Source organism: Lygodium microphyllum, chromosome 11, assembly GCF_053477565.2.
Source record: "Lygodium microphyllum isolate KBCC chromosome 11, Lygodium_microphyllum_v1.1.10, whole genome shotgun sequence".
In the NCBI taxonomy this organism is placed as follows: Eukaryota; Viridiplantae; Streptophyta; class Polypodiopsida; order Schizaeales; family Lygodiaceae; genus Lygodium; species Lygodium microphyllum.
In genome coordinates, this window is record NC_141145.1 from 16,506,312 (window position 1) to 16,530,213 (window position 23,902).

At 35.8% G+C, this 23,902-nt stretch overlaps 1 non-coding gene across 1 annotated transcript; it reads right to left on the reverse strand.

Moving 5' to 3' along the window:
* Positions 1–23,621: 23,621 nt before the first annotated feature.
* LOC148028574 (small nucleolar RNA SNORD36) lies at positions 23,622–23,691 on the reverse strand. Its single transcript, XR_015692516.1, has one exon. It is a non-coding gene; the product is annotated as a small nucleolar RNA SNORD36 (small nucleolar RNA).
* Positions 23,692–23,902: the final 211 nt, after the last annotated feature.

Consider the following 23,902-nt stretch of genomic DNA (forward strand, 5'->3'; position numbering starts at 1 on the left):
AGACTACCCTGAAGAGAATGCCACTTGGATTGACCAAGAGTCACTATGTAACCAATATCCCCAGTTTCATTCAAGACGAGAACATATCGATTCCTCTAAGGGGGAGAGGATGCGATATTCTGACTTTGATTTAAAAATCTACCTGACTTCTTGGGCAAAATGAACTTGAAGAACTCTAAAATCATTCAATAGAGAAGATCTCAAGCAAAAAAACCGAGGATCATAACTTGAAATTTTTTTCGAATTGACAAGGACTGTAACCACCCGTCCACAAAAGTTACTACGTGAACGAGAGTTATAAGCCATATTAGTCATTAGCGTCCGTGTCTATAGTATGAATGGTCCAAAAATACTAGATTTTTGGACTAAACTAGCATATTTTTTATATTTTGGATATTATTTATTGTAAATATCCTAAAAATCTATGGAAACTTCTTAAACATGGCTTCATGCAAAAAAAAGTAAAATTTTCAACCATTTTTTCACAACTCATAAAATAGGCTATTATTTTCATATCGCCACATAAAATATTAAGGTTATTTTCGAAATTAAGAACATAAAATATTAGCTTTTGCATATACACTTACACAAGATGTCAATTTCATCTAGAGAGCGTATTAATACATGCAAAAATGGTTAATTTGTACCTATGATTTGTAGATAGGTTAATCAAGGTTATAATTTTCTAAGTACCAACTAAATGAAATTTCCTTATGTTGGGTAAGTTAGAGAAAATTTGTGTCTTGCTTAACAATGTTGAAAGATTTGTACTCAATACTTCTTTATGGGAAGAAAAATCATTATTAGGATGTAAGGTTATCTTGGGTTAAGGATCCACCTTGGCTATGTGAAGCTATGAACTGCATGATGGTGCAATTGTCATTGTTTGAAAAGATTGTTTATGTTTGCTAGAATCTAGATCTTTGATTAAAAACATTAACAAATAGGATAAAAGGAAAGATCACGCTAGGCTACCCCCAAGCTAGCTGCAAGACCCTACTCCAAGGTGGTCATGATTATCACTTCGAGGGGCTTAGATCGGCTCCATAGCAGAAAGATCTGTCCATAGTGATAGTCTCGAGTAGTAGAAAATGTGGATGCTAGAGGGAGCTCTAGCCATAAATTCCGCATTACTCCTAGAATTTGAGGAGCTACTTCGCGACCTACCATGGGATCCTAGAACCCTAATACTAGTTACAAGGGAGGAATCTTGGTGGATAAAATACCCTCGTGAAATTCTGTATATCCTGTGTAGGATTCAAAAAGATGGAATTTACAATAAACTTCCAATAAAATAAAGGAATTTGTTTTTATTTAGGGGTTGTTTGAATTGTATACATGTCTATGAAATAAATTACGTGAAGGAACCTATGATTTAACGAACTAATCAAGGAAGCTGGTTGTATATGTTTCAATAAAATGTGCTATAGGTAATTTAAAAACTAAAGATGATACCATCATCAAAGGAAAGCGGATGGGCATGACCCCCAATGGATCCGTCCAATGGTAGCATGATCACAGTTAGCTGCTGGAAGCTTTTCTAAATCGGTGACAGAAATAGGAAGATGCAAACTAGTCACTAGGTAGAACCAACTTGCATTGTTTTAGGGGGCCAGAATGGGATTTTTCCTTATGGGCAAGAGGATTGACATACCGCACTCCCCTCCATCTCCCATTCTCTTTGAATGAAGTGCAATGGCAAGTCTGCTTCAAATTGAGTAATCCCATAGGAAGTGGAAACTCAAAATTATTGACGCTAGCTGGCTGTTAGGAGACCCGTTTGATTTTAGAAACCCAAAAATTCAGGTCGATCCTAGTGGGTTTGGCCAGAACTCTTTCATTGCAATGTAGACTCAATAGGGCCTAAGTGACAAACACCATGATACTCCAAGGGAGCATCGAGCAGCATCATTTTGAAAAAGCTATTGATGGACTACTAAAATGTGTGCCTTGGATTGAGAGTGGCGGACACCTCACATTGTTCTTCTCTTCTATCTTCTATTCTCTACCTCCTATTCCCATATTTCCAAAACCGTTTGTGCATGTATTAATATGCTAGCTAGATGAAACTGACATCTTGTATAAGTGTTAATGCAAGAGCTAACATTTTATGTACTTAATTTCAAAAACAACCTTATTATTTTATGTGGCGATATGAAAATAATAGCCTATTTTTGAGTTGTAAACAACTTGGTTTGGCACGACGTCATTGAAAATTTCATCTTTGCTTGCGCTTGCATTCACCACACCTGATTTTCCGTTAGTAGTGGCAATTCTGGCAACCTCAAGCATTCCCATATCTCTGGCAATACGGGAACAGTTGTGAGGGGTATTGCCAGAGATATGGGAATGCCCGAGGTTGCTGAAATTGCCACTACCAACAGAAAATCGGGTGTGGTGAATGCAAGCACAAGCAAAGACAAAATTTTCAATGACATCGTGCCAAACCATGTTGTTCACAACTCAGAAATAGGCTATTATTTTTATATCGCCACATAAAATAATAAGGTTGTTTTTAAAATTAAGTACATAAAATGTAAGCTTTTGCATTCACACTTACATGAGATATCAAATTCATCTAGAGAGTGTATTAATACATGCACAAATGGTTAATTGCTACCTATGATTTGTAGATAGATTAATCGAGATTATAATTCATAAAATCATGATGAAAATAGTTGCAGGAGGTTATTGCACAAAATGATTAAAGGACGTTATGCACACTCAAGATTAATAAAATAACTTGATATATCTATTGCCAAATGCGACAATGATTAGGAGTTCATTAATGCTTAAAAAGTGAAAGTCTATTTAAAAAATCTTGTAAATCATTTTGTTAAATTATTGTCGCAATATTTTTCTAAGTATCAACTAAAGGAAATTTGCTTATGTTAGATAAGTTAGCCCTAAAACGGGAAATTTTTGTCTTGCTTAACAACGTTGAAATATTTGTACTCAACCCTTCTTTATGGGAAGAAGAATCCTAATTAGAATGTAAGGTTACCTTGGGTTAAGGATCTACCTTGGATATGTGAAGTTGTGAACTGCACGATGGTGTGATTGTCATTATTTGAAAGGATTGTTTGTGTATGCTAGAATCTAGATCTTTGATTAAAAACATTGACAAATAGGATAAAAGGAAAGATCGCACTAGTTAATGGCAGGAATGTATCTGCATCTTTGCTTACCTATGCTCAAAAGATGGATTTTTTTGGGGTGGCTTGACTTACATTGATCTAGTATTTGATATGGGTCACTATACAAGAGTGTTTTCAGTAAAATGAAAAAAGTCTCATTCCTAGCATGTCCAATTGTTTTTAGATTGATTTAACCCCTTTCTGACACTTGGGTATTTGTAACTCTTTTTTGTCTCACTTGCCCTAGCTTTTGAGTCATTATGGAAATCTTTTTGCTATTTATCAATCTCAATATATGAGGAGGGCTTGACCATGCGACCAAGCGGATTTGATAAAGTTGAAGGCATTAAATTTCAGGAATGTACATTATTTTTTACAATAAAATTTAGCTCAAACTTTATTTGCTAAAATCTTGACAAGATAAAGGATTGGGTTTTACGGTTAATAATAAGTTAAAATGAGCTTAATGGGACCTTAATGTCAATGGTTTTGGCTTTTGTATTCCCCTTGGATTATGAGTTATCTATAAAAATTTGAGACCTTAGCTTGGGCATGTAGACATCCACCTTATCAAGTATTCAAGTTGAAGAATATTCTACTCTTAATTAGACTTTGTACCCATGTTTTAGCTAAGATTGTAATCTCTTTTTTCCACTTAGTAATTAGATTTTGTGGCCATGCTTGGCTATGGAAACATCCATCATCGCATGTATTTAGGTTGAATAATAGGCTTTGAGAATTTTAAGTTTTCCCATTGAATCAATTTTAGTAAATCATAGTTTAAGACTCTATTATTTTGACTTTTGAATTTTAAGTTTGTCCATTGAATCATTAGTAAAGTATATTTCAAACTCTATTTTTTCAACCTTCTCAATAGGAAGGGTTAATTATAATTTTATGGGTAGCTAGTGGGCTTAGTGGAACCCTAGGGAATTTACTACATGATACCCTCTATATCATGTGTGTTCAAGGCCTATTTATAAATATCCTTACCTGTGAAATTTTATTTAATAAAACATAACCCTTTTCTTTTCAATCTATAAGTAACCCCTTTATATGGCACCCTTTTGCATGTAAAAAATGTGTAAAAATGGTATTTTAAAAATCCCTTACATTGAACCCATGTGATACATACATATATTTATGACTGACCTCCCCAGGAGTTAGACCTAGTTTACCTTTCCTTTTTCCTTTTAAAAATATGAGATAAAATTTTTGAATTTGTAACTTAACCATGTTTTTTGCATATTAATATGGTATGCACATTAATATGATTATAGCTTTTCAACTCTATAAGATGCCCTTTGATATATAAAAAGCAAGATTGTACTCTCCATCTTATATACCAATATATGTAATAGGAGTTTAGGATCATTAATCTATTAAGATTTTTAATAATCTCATTCGATCAGGTATAGTGTGACTTTTGATGAAAAAGAATTTTGATGCAATAACTTACTTCAAATTGCATTGCTTAAAATATTTTAGGATATACTTTAATATCATTTTGTTATCATCTTCCAATTTGACATCATGAAAGCTACTCTAACACTATAATTGGAACCTTGTCAAGCCATGTGCTTAGCTAGGTGTACTTTAACATGATTCACAACAAGTTTCCTTAGAATAGAATACACTTTCACGTGTATTGAAAAATACTAAAGCACAACATTTATGAAATTGTGCTCTCTTTCAACATTTTATTGATCTCAAGATTAAGATTATCTATATGTTATAAAGCTAACCTAAATCTCATAAAGGATATGTCCACAAGGCTATGCTCAACTTGAAGAGAATTTGATTGTATTATTGAGCTTTATCCATGTTTCCAAGTATTCCTACTACATTAGTATCAACAACCCATCATTTTAATCCAAGCATAGAGGCATAGGGCATGGTCTTTGTATTACACATGTCTTCAGTATGGAACCAATGACTCATGGCCAATGAAGGAATAAATTCATGTCAGTACTACATTAATATAGTTTAGTCTCTAGGCACCCATACACATTATCAATGTATATACAAGCTTAGATCTCAACAAAAACATACATCATGGATACATACATGGCTCAACTATTTTCATGTATTAATTTGGTATGATTATCGGGTGTCTTTGGGAGAGAGCTTGAGCATGTTCTCAAGCTCATACCAAACCTCTCCTTATGGGAGTGGAGCTTCTCAATATGATTTTTCCATGTCCCCTTAAGTGCATCTAAAAATAGTTTCTTCTTTCTCATTGAGATAGCTATGAGACAACACGCTTGAGCATGTGCTCAATCTTGTATTCATACCCAGCCTATTTGGCACGACTTTTTGATATGTCTTTGGGATTAGGCTTATGCAAATTCTCAAGCTTTTTAAACATGTGCCCTTAGTAAATCCCAAGATTCAAGTAGGGGTAGCTCCTTTTCCAGAATGATTGATACCTCCCAAGGAAGGAAGTAAAGAGCCATCAAAATTCGTGAACAAGACCTATGATCTTTGGGATGCTTTAGAACAAGTATCTTTGATCATTAACCTTCGGCACAATTGTTGGAAATAGCGCCTACATGTCAAAAGCAACTTCATTATAAATTAGTTCAAAGTTGAAGGAAAATGATTGAGACTAACACTTCTAAAGTAACTGCAATTGCTTCAAAAGAAAACAACTCGAGATGTAAAAATAGTAGATTTGTTTGTGGATCCAGGAGCTCCAGTTATAGATACTACTGTTAATGGCCACTTGCTGAACGAAGTACAATTAGATGGGGGCTCAACAATCAATTTGATGACATAACAAATAATGCAAGCATTAGGGTTGAAGAATCTAGAACCTATCCACATAGTTTTACGTGTGGCTGATTAGAGGAAATTGATTTCTTTGAGGTTACTTGGCAATGTGAAATCTATAACTGCTAGCCTAGAATTTCACGTGAATTACTTAGTAGTTCTCTCATTGTCAAATATCTCTTCATATTTTGTGTTGCTGGGTCAACCTTGGTTATACCAAGCAAGGTGCACTCAAGATTGGTATAAAGGTTCAATTGTGATTAGTCCTCGAAATGATAGGTCAAGATACAAGTTATCAGAAAAGGGTTTTTAAGGGAGTTAGGAGATGAAGTAGTTAGCGAGATGGATGAAAAATCGAGTAGTGAATTCTATGATTCAGAAGTAGATAGGACCGATAATGAAAGGCCTTATGTCTTGGTTATTTAATACACAACAACCAGCAAGAGTAGAAAACGTAGAGGTGAATATTGTGCACCAGCCTAATGAAGTAGAACAAGTGGGTACTAGTGAATATGTTGTTAATTTTTCATCAGATAATGACTCTGACAACGATATTACTCGTTGGTTATCCACCTCATAAGACACAACCCTAGACTGTTTAATGGTTTTAGCAATGGAGAATAAATATCATGAGGATGCAATCCATGAAGTCAATGATTTGAATGGTTTATTTCTTGAAGCATGCCTGGATTTTGTGAAGATGAGGAAGAAGGTAATCTTAGGGATGTATTTTTTTCATATAACAGATCAAAAATCTTTTCACCTAATGATTTAGAAGAAGAGGAGGATGAGGAAAGAACATCCGACCTAGATGGAAATTCAACAAGCTCCTCAATAACTATGGAGGAAGTTGATACTATTGAGAATGATCATAGTGAACTTGAGGAGAGTTTAGTTACAAAATTTCCTTACAACGTAGATAATCTACATTTTGGGTTCGAACAACTTCCAATGATTGCTAAAAAAACTTACTATTGCCAGCTAGGAAAGAAGAAAGAGAGAGAAGAAACAAGGTTGATGGGTGCAAAGCTTTACAACAGTAGATATTACATGATGATAGAGATGACCTATCTCTAGCTTTGAATAGATTTGCACAGACTTTTAATGAAGGTCATGGTAATTATGATAGGATAATCAGAGAATTAAATGAGGCTTTGGAAATAGAACATGAGGTAGTAATGAATTTTGTCAATGAAGCAATTAAGAAAATTATTGAGTTACAAAAATAAAAGGCAGAATTTCAATTTATAGAAATGCGATATCTATATGAAATTTCACTTCTAGAGTTGTATTTAGAAGAATAGAGGTCGAAATTAATTAGTGGGGTGGTAGAGATGGAACAAGCTTTACCTATAGATAAGGACTATTGGTATGAATATAAAAAAACTAATAGATTTTGGGAAAAATATAAATCTAAGTACACTTTTGAACCAGAAACTCGAGTGGAAAACCCTACTAGTGTTCCTTGGTTGTATCATTCCTTTAAGCACTTCAATGGAATTACGCCGAAGATGTATCTCTATTCTAAGGGACCACTAGTTGGCTACCAACAAGTTCAATTTAAACCTACTAAGATCAATATGCAAGATATGCAAGAGGTGGTGTTACCTCATCCGAAAGAAAGGGTGATGGATTTTACTATCTATGGGGATGGAGGGGAACCACAACTTACATGGTTCGAACCTGTGACACCTAAAGATTTTGTAGAACTTAAACATGTCATACATTATCTAGGCTATCAAATTCAAGGCAAGGAAAATGAGGATCTACATTCATTAATTCTCAATCTTAAAGATAATAAATGGTCTTGGAGTTTAGATGATCAAGAATGTTTAGAAAGACATAACAGAATCTTATGACAATATCGTCATAGGTTATACGCTCAATATCCATGTGATTCAAAGCAGATACCTGGTGTGATTGATTCTATAAAGTCCTCATTTATAATGAGGTCTAAAAATAATTTAAAAATCTACTAATGGATACTTAGGTAAAAATTGGGAATGATATACTGAACAATCCTTTTCTAGATACCAAAAGTTTATAGAATAGAAGCTGATGGTGCTATAATTCAAGATAATCTCGCTATTATTCCTTATAGGGAATAAGAACCAGAATCAAGTGTTAGGTATAGTCTTCTTGAAAGTGTATCAATGGGAATATCAAAAGATGTGCCTACGGTCAAGCCTCAGAAAGTAGCCTCTTTGTTTATTAAAGAGTGTGAAGTGGAAGTAGTTAAAATAGAAATGGAAGGAGGAAAATATTTAAATCTAGGAGCTCAATTGGAATCCCAAGATCAAGAGAGGTTTGAAGAAGTATTATGAGCACATGTTGGGGAATTTGATTGGTCTTATACTGACCTTAAAGGTATTAAAGCTGATCTTTGTCAGCATTATATTGATCTAGAACTAGGCACAAAACCCGTATGTCAACGCCAACAAGGAACAAATCCTGTGTATGTAGAACTGGTCAAAGCTGAGATTACTAGGCTTCTTGATGTGGGATTTATTTATCATGTTGCATATAGTGAATGTGCTTCTCCTATTGTTGTAGTACCAAAGAAGAATAGTAAGAAAATACGCATCTATGTTGATTATAGGAAGCTTAATAGTAAGACTCAAAAATATCATTTCCCTTTGCCATTTACAAATCAAGTACTAGATAAGGTCGTAGACCATGAGTTATATTCTTTTATGGATGGGTTTAGCGACTACAATCAAGTGTGGTAATTTATCTGAAAGATCAATCCAAAACTACTTTTACTACTATTGAATGGGATACATTTGCTTATAAAGTGATGCATTTTGGCTTATGTAATGCACCAAAAACATTTCAAAGAGTTATGATTGTAGCTTATCAAGATTTTCTTCGACAATGGATGGAAAATTTTTTAGATGACTTTTGCATCTTTGGGACAGCAAAAGAAATTCTTGATCAATTGGCCCAAGTGTTTGAATGTAGTGATGAAGTAGGTATCTCCTTGAACCCTAATGTGTTTTTGGAGTGCAAAAATGAACGTTTTTGGGGCATATCATTTCTAAAGAAGGGATTGCTATGGATCCAGTTGAAATTTCTAAGATTTATGCACTTCCAACTCCAACAAACCTTAAGTAATTGCGTGGATTTTTGGGGCATCTAAATTATTATCAATGATTAATTTCCAATTTTGCAAAGGTGGCCCCACCCTTAACAAATTTGCTATGAAAGGATACTCCTTTTAATTGGGTTGCTGCTTATCAAGAAGCATTTGAATTTCTTAAACATAAATTAATTGAGGGGCCTATATTGGCACCCTTGAATTGGACAAACAATGGAATTCCATATCCACGGAGATGCATCTATGAAATCTGCAGGAGCATTTTTATGTGAAGTAGATGATAATAAGGTGGATCATTTGATTTATTATGCAAGCCATAATTTAAGTGATGCGGAAAGAAATTATCCTACCATTGAGAAATAATGCTTATCAATGGTATTTGCAGTGAAAAAATTTCATCATTATTTATTAGGGAATAAATTTACTATTTATGTTGATCATGAAGCGCTAAAGTATTTGCTAAATAAAGCAGAACTTTTGGGACGTGCGATTCGTTGGATGTTGTTATTTCAAAAATTTCATTTTCCAATAGTTACTCATCCTGGTAGAGCTCATGTTCTAGCATATCATCTTTCACGATTATTAACATCTGATAAAGAAGAAGGTGTGGAGGATTATTTTCCAGATATTGCATCCTATTTACTATGGAAACACAAGTTCCATGGTATGCTGATATTGAAAAAAATTTTAGTACAGCTCGATACCCACCTGGTGCTCATAAACGACCAAAGCGACAAATTTTAATGCAAGCACGCTCCTACGGATTATTAGGGGTTTACCTTTATAAATTCTATCGATGATGTGTAAGGGAAGATGAAGTCCCTATGGTTCTTAAGGCATTGCATGATGAGCCATGTGGTGGCCATTTTGCCGGTGAATTAACAACACGAAAAGTTCTATTAGCTGGGTATTGGTGGCCTACCCTATTTAGGGATGCTTATTATTATTGTTGAAAATGTGATGTATGTCAAAGGACTAGTCGTCCTTCTAAGAGTTTTGTTATGCCTTTGATAGCTATCTTGGCATTAGCACATTTTGAAAAGTGGGAAATTGATTTTGTGGGCCCAATTGATCCACCTACATGGTATCGATCTAATCATATCCTGGTTTGTACTGATTATATTACAAAGTGGGTGGAAGCGAAAGCATTTAAGACAGATAAAGCTATTGGGGTGGCTAAGTTTATGTATGAGAATAACATAACATGTTTTGGTTGCCCACTAGAATTAGTAAGTTATCGAGGTTCCCATTTCTTGAATGGTCTGATTAGCGATTTAACAAAACTATATCAAATTAAGCATCGCAAATCAATGCCTTATTATCCCAGAGCTAACGGTTAGGTGGAAGTAACAAATCGTATTATTTGTAGGATTTTAACTAAAATAGTGGCTTCTCATATAGGTGAGATTGGGATGAGCATCTGTATGAGGTATTATGGGCCTATAGAACTACTTATAAGGTGACAGTGCAAAATACACTCTTCAATGTAGTTTATGGAACCAATGCTATTTTTCCAATTGAGCAAGAGTTTCCTACTCTACGAGTAGCCCTCTCGTTATGCCTAGGTGAAGCTGAATCGCTGAAACGAAGGATTTTACAATTAGTGAAGTTGGATGAGGAACGACTTTTAGCTTTACAAAGCTTAGAAGCAATGTAGAAACATCGTAAGGCATGGCATGATCAGAACATAAAAGTACAAGAGTTTAAAGAAGATGATTTATTTTTACTTTATGACAGTCGTTATTATAAATTTCCAAGGAAGCTAAAAAAAATTTGGTTGGAACCTTTTAAGGTTGCTAAAGTTTATGATAATGGGTCTCTAGATGTATAAGATATTAATGCTGAAAATGTGATATTTAGGGTCAATGGCCTCCACCTTATGGCATTTTGTGACTTAGTTTAGTTAGGTAAGTGGTTAGAATAACCCTTAACTAATCTACATTTAGGTTCTTTTTGGGGGTTTTTTAATGCGATGCAGGTACGGCTTTTCTATGGATGGATGTGCTATACCCTCGTCTTGATACTGATAGTTTTGATCCAAGGGCCTTATAGTATTCCACATTTCCAAACGCATGATAGGTTTTTATATGCACCGAGGGGAGAGGCATGTTGCGGTTCTTCTTTTGTGATCATTTTTTGTTTGCAATACCATCCACCCTTTGGTTGTAGACCATGTCAGTGGTATCTTTATGTGCATGCACAGCTCTTGTGTTGGCAGTGTCGTACTTACTTTCAACACTATGAAACCACTGTCACGTAAGACACTATTGGTTACACTTATCAGCACCATGATTATGATAGTGTATTCTCACCTGAGCATGGTGTTGCTCAGTCTAGGGTGGGTAGAGAGTAGTAGGAATTTTTTTTATATCAACATGCTATTTACAGTCTTACTCCATCATATCATGATGATCAAGTAACTGTCAGTTGTCCCTTTTGGGATTATATATGTTAGTATATGGATGTGACCGAGGACTACTCTTTAAGATGTTTACTAGTGGCACCTATGCCCTATTATGACGATGCAATTGTGGCTCCGCTCCATGATGAGATGGAGGTTTTTAGCGATGCACTTGATAGCGAGTCTTTGATCTCTAATGTGCCTACGCTAGAGGCTATTCATAGTATCCTATATTTGATAGCTTAGTTGATAGGTTTGACTTAGATAGTGTGGATGGTTTTGGATTAGAGTTATTGTTTGCAACCGAAGATCTTAGAGTGTTTGAGGATTTTAGTTTAGATCTTCTATTTTCTTAGAGTCTTTTGGGGTTTTTACTTTATTCTACATTTGACAAAAAACACACAAAATAAATATCCTTTAAAAAATCTTTTGAGTTTTTGATACCTTTATATTTTAGGTTTTAGCGCACTTTAGTTTAGATAGTCTTCACATGGTTAGGTAGTTAGTTGCACGCACGGTTGGGATATACCTTCAGTGTTAAGGAGCTCATTACAAGACAATTTGACTCGGTGGCCTATTTTTAAAGGAGTTTCACTCTTATTTGATCTACCCTATTAATGGTTTAGTGGTTAGTGGTTGAATTCTGTGCAAGTTTGATGATTGTTGCTACGTGTTTATCTTCACATTATCTTGGAGTTGCAATATCCATGTACCTAACAGGTTGTTTCATATCGAATCTATCTATTCATAGTTGTTTGAAATAAAGGAAAGTAAACAATCTAACTGGATTGAACTAATTTAGAAATCCAAAAGTTTCACTAATTACAAAAGGAACACAATACAAAACTTTTAAAACACAAGTAACCTGATAGATACATAAACAATTTAGTTTATATGTGAGTCCACCCACAAAGGATGAGATGTTAGCACTAGGAAGTGAATTCAAGGGATGGTGTGGGTGTGCATGACTGGTGAATTTCAATATATGTGGTGACTGCCTAGGAATCCAATAGAGTTTACTCTTGTAACTGTCGCTTTCTTAGCGATGAAGGGTAGTTGAGTAACAAGGTTCTGTCCACAAAATTTGGACTAGGAGTAGTGTGGATGAGAGATGCTGAGTTGGTGGGTTTCTTTGTCCTTTCATTTGCCTAGGCAAGGTGAATGATATTCTGTGCTAGATTAGATTCCCGAGTGAAGCTATTGAGCTGAAATGTTTGAAAGTTCAATTTAGTGATGCATTCCTAGCTTTCTAGTCATTTCTATAAGTCACGAGACTCATAACTAAAACACTAATAAATTAAGTTTAGGGGAGTATATCTATTTATTCTTCTCTAAAAAACAAAAACAAAGAAAAAGAAACAGAAGAACGAGAATTTTAAAAAACAGTGTTTAAAAAAAAAGAGAACTATCGCCTCTAAGGTCTTGGTAGGCTGTAGGTGTTTCCTTGACGGGTGCCCTACGTCCAATGCCTTGCATCTCTTTGAGGTGGGACCTTTTAGGAAGGAGAATAAATATATATACTCATTTGATTAAAAGCTCTGAAGAAAACACTTCTTTAAAAAAAAAACTTACGAAAGTTGGGAGGTAGGAACCATTGACTGGTTGTTCTAGTAGAACATGGAGGGTTAGCAGTTAAACCATAGGAGTCTTATTTGGTGTCATAGTATTAGCTTGCTTTGTTGGGTTCTTTGTTAGGCATGAACCTTATCAATGAGGCTATTTCAGAAGCAATATTCTACTAGGATAGTAGTGTGGCATCTCATTGCCTAGAGGGATTATTGTTTCTTAACAGCTCTAGAATGCTTCCTAGTTGGTATGCCCCATGCATTGAATGCAGCTTTGTTATGCACTCAAGTGGGTAGAGTGAATAAGAGGGAATGCTAGTTTGCACAAGTTTTTTACAATTTACTTGCAAGATTGGTCTTGTTTAATTTATAATCAGACACAAGTCCATATTTTTTATACCTTTTCAGTGTCTACTAGTCTTCTCTGTGTGTTTTTGTAGTTCTTGCAGTTATGCTCGTGAGGACACTTCGCAATTAAGTGCGGGAGAAATGACAACACCTAAAACATATCAATACTTGCCAATTTTTTTGCTAAAATTATATACATCTAAGATACTATTACCATCTTTTTATATTAATTCTATGCAGATACAATCATAGTTGTTATCCTTGAAAGACGGTCTTTGCAGTCTACCAAGGAGATGTTGGTGCAATGAAGTTCTTGTATGGGAGGAAGGTGGTGTTATAGAAAAAAATTGATAGACTTTCTTAGTGAATCATAGCCATGGCTGTTTAAAATTTTCCCATAAGGATTGTTATCACCTAGAGAAGATAAGACCTTGTTATAAATTAGAGGTTTTTGGGGGATTTTTAGGCTTGCCAAGGTCTTAACAAGTTGATAGGATATTTTCTAAGTGGTGGGGGATTTCACAAGTTATTCTTGAGGATTATTTGCTTGACTGGGAAAATTTTACAAAGAGTTGGTAGTTTAGAGAATTGCACAAGGCTTGCTAAAGTATAATCCTTCTGGATTTACACTTGGGAGAGAGAGCCATAGTGGCCTGGCATTAAAGCCTGTGTGGCAAGGCAAAGTTTGTATGGAAGGTGCGGTCATGAGGGCCAGTTCTTGCTTATTGTCTTGGGGAAATGAAACATGACTCAAAGCTACCTTCAATTTTTAACTTATAAAAACATGCGAAGTTGGAGATGTTCTTCTGAACATAGGTTAATTGAAAGATTTTACTAGAGTTAGTAAAATGAAGGGAAGAAAAAGACAGTTGCAAAATGAGGAGGGAAGAGGGGAGTGGGGGATCTTGGTGGATGCTTTCCAGACGCACGGCGACAAATGTAGAGGAGAGTGGGATTGGGAAAAATGGCCATCAAGAAGATCTATATGTCATAGAGAGAGAGTGTGAGAGAGACTTGCGAGAAGTCCAGACCATCAAAAAGGTAAACTGTCTAACACGACGAATGAACAAGACTTGATAAAAGATCCAGTCTGTGAAAGTCCAATGTGAGAGAGAGAGAGAGAGAGAGAGAGAGAGAGAGAGAGAGAGAGAGAGAGAGAGAGAGAGAGAGAGAGAGAGAACCTTATGGAGGGCACCAATTTTATGATCATTCAATTGGAGGGGTAATGAGGTCTCGGACAGCATCAAGAAGTTAATACCGCTCAATTGAAATTCCAAGTTGATGCCAATTATGGTTCTTCCCCTCCATCGCCATGATTTCTCCCTTGTGATCAATATAGAGCCTCAATATACTTGGTTAACCTGAGATTATAGGTTGGCAGAAGAATTTCTCCTCTTAAAATCACTCTAATTCGCGGGCAGTTTGGTGGAGGGATGGGAAAGACATGAATTAGTTACCTTCTCCTCATTTGGACGTCACCTGTGAAGAAGCCATGGCCATGGATTTTAAGCTTTGAATTAAAGCTTAATAGCTTTAAACTCTTAAGGGCTATTCATATTATGACAAGTAAATCAATAAGTGAGGAGTTGTGAGGAAGTGCGAAAGTGAAGAGCTTGTGTTTGAGATGATTGGATGGACCCCACTTCTTAATTGGACTGCTGGAGGCATACTTCCAAGGATAAAATCTCGACTTGCATATTTTCAAGTAAGTGCCTAATTTGTTTAATAAAAATAAGCAGTATGAAATTATAATTTTCTTGGTTTAGAAGTTTTCTATAATTTATTAAAACCTATTTTTCCATTTGAATGGTTGTTAGTATTTATGTATGTCTGCTTTTATTTTTTTAAAAAAAATAAAATGACTAAAAATGCTTTAAAATGGCATAGATAAATTTTTATAAAATATTTAGTTAAATATTTATGAGATATAATATTTTTTTTGTGACCTCTTTACTACTAAAAGCTTTTTGAATATTTAAAAAAATTGAAAGATGTTTAGTATGTTTTAAAAATAAAAAATAGTTATTTTGAATGAAAATTACAGTATTTACTGATAAAAATCATATTTTTAGCTCAATAAAAAATTAGGATATTTTAGAGAAAAGTTGAAATTATGGATTCTAAAGTTTATAGAATTTTCTTAAAGTAAAGGAAATAGAAAATTAATTTAATGTTTTTTCTTTAAGAAAATATTTATACAAAATATGGTGTTTTGGACTTTATGCAAATTAAGAGTGTTCGCAAAGTGTTAAGTTATACTATATGGGACAAGGGGAACGTAAAAGTATTATCAATTACTTCTAAGATTGATAATTTTGTGAAGAAATTAATAAATAGATAACTTAACAAGGAATAACTGCAATTATAAAAATTCATGAACAATAGTGGAATTAACATTTGATTTATATGATGGCATGAGGGGAAGCCTCAACATCTAAACTGGAACTCTATATTTTATTTTCTATAAATATTTCTTGAGAGATCAAGAGAATTAAGAGTGGAGGGCCACTAGGATAATTTGTTAATTAAGAGGAGACACTAGGATTAAAATGAATTGTGTATGTGGATGTGTAAGAGTGTGGAAAGAATTTGTTTTTATCACATTTGATGTTTTGTTAAAGAAGAGGAGAGAAAGGATGTTACCATTGAAAAATAAAAACAAATTAATTACTTAAACATTAATAGCAATGATGGATTGCACAATACAGAGAGGGGAGATGTTTAAAAGAGAAATTAAATTTTATAGGTTTGTGGAACATTAGATGATTGTTTTGAATGTTTACTGATTAGTAAGTATATAAAATTAATTAATTGGATAAAGGTAGAGAGGAAACTACTTAAAAGGAACTTAAATAGAGATGTGGAGATAAATTTATTGGATCTATACCCTGAAACCAATTCCCTTATGGATAAACATCCTAGGCTTAGTATCCTAGTACCTAGTATAGAGACATAGCTATGAAGGTTTTTTTTTTTAAACGAAGTGCAAGACTAAGTAAGTTTCTTGAGTTCTAAACATTAGGATAATTCGACTACTACGGAGGAGTGTCATAAATATCGGGGAAGGCTAGACAGAGTTATTGCAGTTAGTGGCAAAAAAAAATCACCTCTCTAATGTAACAACTCTTAGGAGTTGGCTTGGCAACATGGTTAAAAGTGGCTTGGTCGTTGGCTAGTCAATTTCCTACTATATTAGTGTTAAAACCCATTATTTTAATCCATTTCAATCCAGATATACATGCATAAAGCATGGTGTTTACATAAATACTACAACATTTATAGGCTTTGAGTGTCAAATCAAAGACTCATGGCCACAAAGGAGGAAATTCATATCAATACTTCATAAATATAGTTCAACTCCATGCACCCATACACATTATCAATATATACACAAGATTAGAGCTTAACCAAAAACATATATGATGGATACATACATGGGTCACCTATTTGATGTATAATAGAGAGAACTTGAGCCTATGATCAAGCCTATAGAAACCTTCTTGTTTTGGTATGATTATGAGGAATACCTATTTGATGTATTTGAGAGAGAGCTTAAGCCAGTGATCAAGCATATAGCAACCTTTTTGTTTTGGTATTAATCTGAGGTATATTTGGGACGGAGCTTGAGCACCTTCTCTTGTATCACTCCTCTCCTTATTACAAGAAAGGAATTTGTCAATAGGGTTTCCCCATGTTCCATTGAGAGCATGGATAAATATTTTCTTCTCTCTCATTGAGATAGCTAAGAGATAGCATACTTGAGCACATGCTCAAGTTTGTATATTAACCCTGTCTATTTAATGACTATTTGATATGTCTTTGGGTCATAGCTTGTGCACATTCTCAAAACTCTGTAAGTTTAGTAAAGTAAAAGGGAGCATTTTAAGGCCTTCTAGCATGTAAAGAAATGATATTTCTTAATATCCTTTGAACACACATTATATAGAAGATTTGTTATAGGTGGACCCCCCAAGAAGACGTCTCAACAAGAGAGAACATGCTTGAGAAGCTACTTCCAAACAAGGATAGGATTCTTTTGAACTTGAGAATGTGCACAAGCTACAGCCCAAAGGCATAGCAAAGAGTCATATCAAATAGAATAGTTCAAATACAAGCTTTAACACGTGCTCAATCATGCTATCTCAATGAGAGACCTCAAAGCCACATAAAAGTAGAGAGGGTCTATATAGGCCCCATCATGTACACAAGCTCCATCCCACCATCTTGCCAATTTTTCCTCCCCTCTATCTCAAATACACATCATAGTCATGCCAAACAAAGAAGATCATTATAGGCTAGGTCACAAGGTCAAGCTCTCTCCTTGAATACATCTATACTAGGAACCTATCTTGTGAAGCTCCTGTCCCCCCTCCCCCCCAAAAAGAAAGGCTTGATACAAGCTTGAGCACATGATCAAGCTTATTCTCAGGAGAAAAATCCACGCAAGAAAGACAGTCTTCATGGAAGCATGGGCATGTGCAAAGCTCCTCCCCAAAACATCTCAACGAGAGAGGAGAAAATACAATGCTGTAGTCATAGATACAGGCCCTCCCCCCACATACTACAATGCTGCAGTCACAGATATAGGCCCTTCGCCTACATATAGAGTCCATACAAGCTTGATAATATTATTCATCTATTTTCCACATGCATATGAAAAATTCATATTAGATAGATAGGGTTTGGATACAAGTTTGAAGTGCACCATCTAATAGAGCTATCTCAATGAGAGGAGAATATTTTTCCATGCCCTCAAATGGAGGGGTAAAACACTCTTGAGGGGCTCCTCCCCCCTAAGAGGAGGTTTTTTACAAGCTTAAGAAGATGCTCAAGCTACAACCAAAATATATATCAAAGTGTCATATAAAATAGATAGGGTTTGGATACAAGCTTGAGCACATGCTCAAGCACACTGCCTCACAACTATCACAATGAGAAACCTCAAAGTCACCTATCTTGTGAAGCCCCCTCCCCACCCCCCACCCCCCCCAAAAGAAAGGCTTGATACAAGCTTGGTCACATGCTCAAGCTTAGTCTCAGGTGAGAAATTCACATAAGAAAGATAGTCTTGATACAAGCATGGGCATGTGCTCAACATCCATCTCATACACATCTCTATGATAGAGGAGAAACTGCTATGCTACACTTAGAGATAGAGGCAAAACAATATTACCAATCACCTCCCCCATAAAGAGAGGGTTTATACATGCTTGAGAACACACTTCACAAGATTAGTCTCAAAATGACTTCAAGGTCACGCAAAAGTGGAGAGCTCTCTCAAAAATACATCTAAAAGAGAAAGGAGTGGAAAGGATATACTGGGAACCTATCTCATGAAGATCCTTCCCCCTTAGACAAAGGATACACAATCTTGAGCACATGCTCAAGCTATGTCATATAAAAAAGATAATGTTGATACAAGCTTGAGCAAGCACTAAATCTCTATCTCATGGACACCTCAGCGAGATAGGGGAAACTACCATGCTACACTTAGAGATAGAGGGGATAGAATATTACCTACATCCACCCCCATAGAGAGGGGGGTTGATACAAGCTTGTGCACATGATCAACCTCTATTCCAAATACATCTCAAAGTCAATGAAAATTGAGAGAGTCTATATAGGCTTGAGCACATTCTTAAGCTCTGTCCCATCACCTTTACATGTTGCCCTGCCTTCTACCTAAAATACACAGCAGAGACTCATGTCAAACAAAGAACGTTGTTATAGGATTAATCACATACTCAAGTTCAATCTCAAGTATATCTTAAAGAGAGAAGAGAAACTATGAGCATATCCTACAAATCTTGATGCACTTAGAGATAGAGGGGATAGAATATTACCTACATCCACCCCCATAGAGAGGGGGGTTGATACAAGCTTGAGCACATGATCAACCTCTATCCCAAATACATCTCAAAGTCAATGAAAATTGAGAGAGTCTATATAGGCTTGAGCACATTATTAAGCTCTGTCCCATCACCTTTACATGTTGCCCTGCCTTCTACCTAAAATACACATCAGAGACTCGTGTTGAACAAAGAAGGTTGTTATAGGATTGATCACACACTCAAGTTCAATCTCAAATATATCTTAAAGAGAGAAGAGAAACTATGAGCATATCCTACAAAGCTCCTCCTTAGAAACAAAGGATTGAGCATGTACTGAAGCTCTCTCTCAAGGACATGTAAGAATCAAATAGATAAGGTTTGGATACAAGCTTGAAGTGCATTGTCTAATAGCTGTCTCAATGAGAGAAGAGAATCTTTTTCCATGCCCTCCAAGGGAGGGGGTAAACACTCTTGAGAAACTCCTTCCCTCCCTAAGGAGAGTTTTTTTACAAGCTTAAAAAGATGCACAAGTTACAACCTAAAGACATATCAAAGTGTCATATAAAATACATAGGGTTTGGATACAAGCTTGAGCACATGCTCAAGCATGTTGTCTCACAGCTATATCAATGAGAACCCTCAAAGTCACATAAAAGTGGAGAGGGTATATATAGGCTTAGCATGTGCACAAGATCCATACCATGAATCTATACTATGAAGCGCCTCCCTTGAAAAAGGCAGGATTTATACAAGCTTGAGCACGTGCTTAAGCTATGTCTCAAAGATATTTAAGATAGTCATATAAAAAAGACAATGTTGATACAAGCTTGAGAAAGCACTCAAGCTCTATCTCATGGACACCTCAACAAGAGAGTGAACACTACCATGTTGCACTTAGAGATAGAGGGGATAGAATATTACCAAGATCCACCCCCATAGAGAGGGGGGGTTGATACATGCTTGAGCACATGCTCAACCTTGTACAAGCATGGGAATCTGCCCAACATCCATCTCATACACATCTCTATGATAGAGGAGAAGCTACCATGTTGCACTTAGAGGTGAGGCAAAACAATATTTTCAAGCACCTCCCCCGTAAAGAGAGGGGTTTTACATGCTTGAGAATACAATTCACAAGATTTGTCTCAAAATGACTTCAAGGTCACACAAAAGTGAAGAGCTCTCTAAAAAATACATCTAAAAGAGAAATGAGTGGAGAGGAGATACTAGGAACCTATATTGTGAGGATCCTTCTAACTTAAAGAAAGGGTTGATACAAGCTTAGTCTTCAGCTAGAAATTCACATTAAAAATATAATCTTGATACGAGCATGCATATGTGCTCAATATACATCCCATACACATCTCAATAATAGAGGAGAAACTACCATGCTACACATAGCAATAGAGACAAAGCAATATTACCGAGCACCTCCCCCATAAAGAGAGTGTTTATAAACTCTTGAGAACACGCTTCACAAGGTATCTTCCAAAATGACCTCAAGGTCACATAATGGTGGAGGGCTCTCTCTTAAATACATCTACGAGAGAAATTATGGGAATTGAGATACCATGAACCTATCCTATGAAGTGCCTCCCTTAGAAAAGGAATGATCGATACAAGCACATGACCAAGCTACGTCTTAAAGATATCTAAGCTAGTCATATAAAGAAGAAAGTGTTGATACAAGTTTGAGCAACCACTTAACCTCTATCTCATGGACACCTCAATGAGAGAGGGGAAACTACCATGCTACACTTAGAGATAGAGGAGATAGAATATTACCAATATCCACCCCCTTAGAGAGGGGGGTTGATATAGACTTGAGTACATGCTCAAGCTCTATCTAAAAGAGATCTCAAAAATCAATGAAAATTGAGAGGTTCTATATAGGATTGAGCACATGCTTAAGCTCTTCCCCATCACCTTTACATGTTGCCCTACCTTCTACCTAAAATACACATAAAACTCATATCAAACAAAGAAGGTTGCTATAGGCTTGATCACACACTCAAGTTCGATCTCAAATATATCTTAAAGAGAAAAGAGAAACAATGATCCTATCCTACAAAGCTTCTCCCCAAAAATAAAAGATTGAGCATGTATTGAAGCTCTCTCTCAAGGACATGTAAGAAATTTGTATACAAAAGACATCTCAATGAGAGAGGAGAAACTATAATGCTGCAATCAATAGATACAAGCCCTCCCCCTTACATATAGGGTCGCTTGAGCATATTATTAAGATCTTTTCGAGAGGCATATGAAAAGGTCATATTAGATAAATAGGGTTTGGATATAACCTTGAAGCGCATTGTCTAATAGCTATCCCAATGAGAAAGGAGAATATTTTTCCATGCCCTCCAAGGCCTCTTGAGAAGCTCCTCCCCCCCCAAGGAGAAAGTTTTAACAAGCTTAAGAAGAAGCTAACGCTACAACCCAAAAACGTATCAAAGTGCCATATCAAAATGCCTAGTTTCCCTCCCCTTGATCTCAAAGACACCTCATAGTCATGGCAAACAAAGAAGATAATTGTAGGCTAGATCATAGGGTCAAGCTCTCTCCTTGAATACATCTAAAAGGGATGGGAGTGGAAAGGGGATACCAATAACCTATCTTGTGAGGCTCCTCCCCTAGTAAGAAAGGGTTGATATAAGCTTGAGCACATGCTCAAGCTATGCCTCAAAGATATTTCAAAAATCCATATAAAAAAGATAGTGTTCAAGCTTGAGCAAGTGATCAGTCTCTATCTCATAAAAATCTCAATGAGAGAGGGGAAACTACCATATTGCACTCAAAGATAGAGGGGAAGAATGTTACCAAGCTCCTCCTCCATAGAGAGAATTTTGGTCCCTAAGAGATGTCAAAGTCAAAAAATGGAGAGGGTCTATATAGGCTTGAGAACATGGTCAAGAAATCTTTACAAGTTTCCCTCCCCCCACCTAAAAGATGCATCGTCAATCTCTACCCCACCACATTTACAAGTTGCCCTCCTCGCTATCTAAAAGACATATCAGATTCACATCAAACAAAGAGAAAAAATAACGTTACCTAGCTCCTCCCCCATAGAGAGAATGTTGATGCATTCTTGAGCACACGCTCAAGCTCTATCAAAAGAGATATCAAAGTCAACAAAATGTAGAGGGTCTATATAGGCTTGAGAACATGGTCAAGATCTATCCCACCATCTTTATTTTTGCCCTCCCTTCTACCTAAAAGATGCATCATCAAGCTCTATCCCATCGTGTTTATAGATTTCCCTGCTCTCTACCTTAAAAACACATTAGAATTGAATCAAATAAAGAGGGTTGATGGAGCCCCAAGAGGAACACCAAGGAAAAGGGAATTCTCTTGCAAGAAAATCTATCTTGTAACACCAACAAGCTTGTTTATCATGTTTCATATGATCACAATGAAGAAAAGAACACCATGCACAACAAATCTTCATACAGCATCATGTAGATCTCCCACGGATTTGATAGAATCAACCATATTCTTCAATACCTTCACAAAATCCATCAATAGAACAAAGAAAGCAAAGGAATACACCATCTTTGAATGGAAATATATCACATAGTATTCATCTTCAATATCTTCATAGTCTTCTCTCTCAATCTCTCATATACAATCACTCTATTCAGTAGAATTGACTATCTCTGACTCTCCCTCTCTCTCTCCATCAATAATACATCATATCCTCACTACAATCTCTCAAAATCACTCTCAATAATCCCTCTTAGGTCGTGGATACCCCTCCCAAGAGGTATGTCTGATATGAAGAGTCATCAGAGCCACTACAGTGTCTTTTCATAGCTCACTACTGTCACTTCACTTCAGTCTTCACTTGAGTCTTCAGCAGCTACTTCTTTCACTTCTTTCAGCTCCTTTGCACTTGTATTCACCTCTTTCCAAGGCTAGAAAACTTTCCCAAGCTACACTCTCATCCATCAGAACACATACAGAAGCATACAGAACAGTCACAGTACAGTATCAGAACAGCTACAGTACCGAATAGAATAGAACAGAGACAGAGGCTCTACAAAAGACCTACAGAAGGTTACAGAAGGTCATCAAAACCTCATAACTCATACTCAAACCATTCCAAACTCTCAAAAACTATTCAATAAGCTTTCACAAGATCTCAATCTTCATCAATCAATACTCCATCCCTCCTTACTGAAGACAATCAGAACAAAACATAACAAAACAAAAGCTATACAGAAGGTATACAGAACCAATCAGAACCTATCAGAACATCACAGAACCACTGATAAACATCATGAACTTCCAAAACACAATCAATATCATCCAAAACACTCTCAAACCACTTCCAAACCAATCAATCATCTCATAAAATCAACCATTCAGCTCTCAAAAACAACAAAAATCAGCCAAAAAACAAGTCATTTCAACACTCAACATATCCCCACACTTAATAAGGAAGCGTCCTCGCGACCCAGGAAAAAGGGAATACAAGTTCATTCAAAAAGCTCAACTTTGATCTTCAAGATCTCTTCAAAAAACAATCCATCCACCACGACCCCAACTTATAACCTATATCTGATATAAAAATACAACGAAAGGAAAACCCTTTATGCATTAACATTTCTTATCAAACTAAAAATCACAACAAACTTGTAATGGATATAAGATTTTTTTTTCTTCTTCATCAGCATGAGCTTCAACTCTCCAACCACGACCTCAATACCACAATTCTCCAAAATGTATCTCACACACGAAATCCAATCCAATAG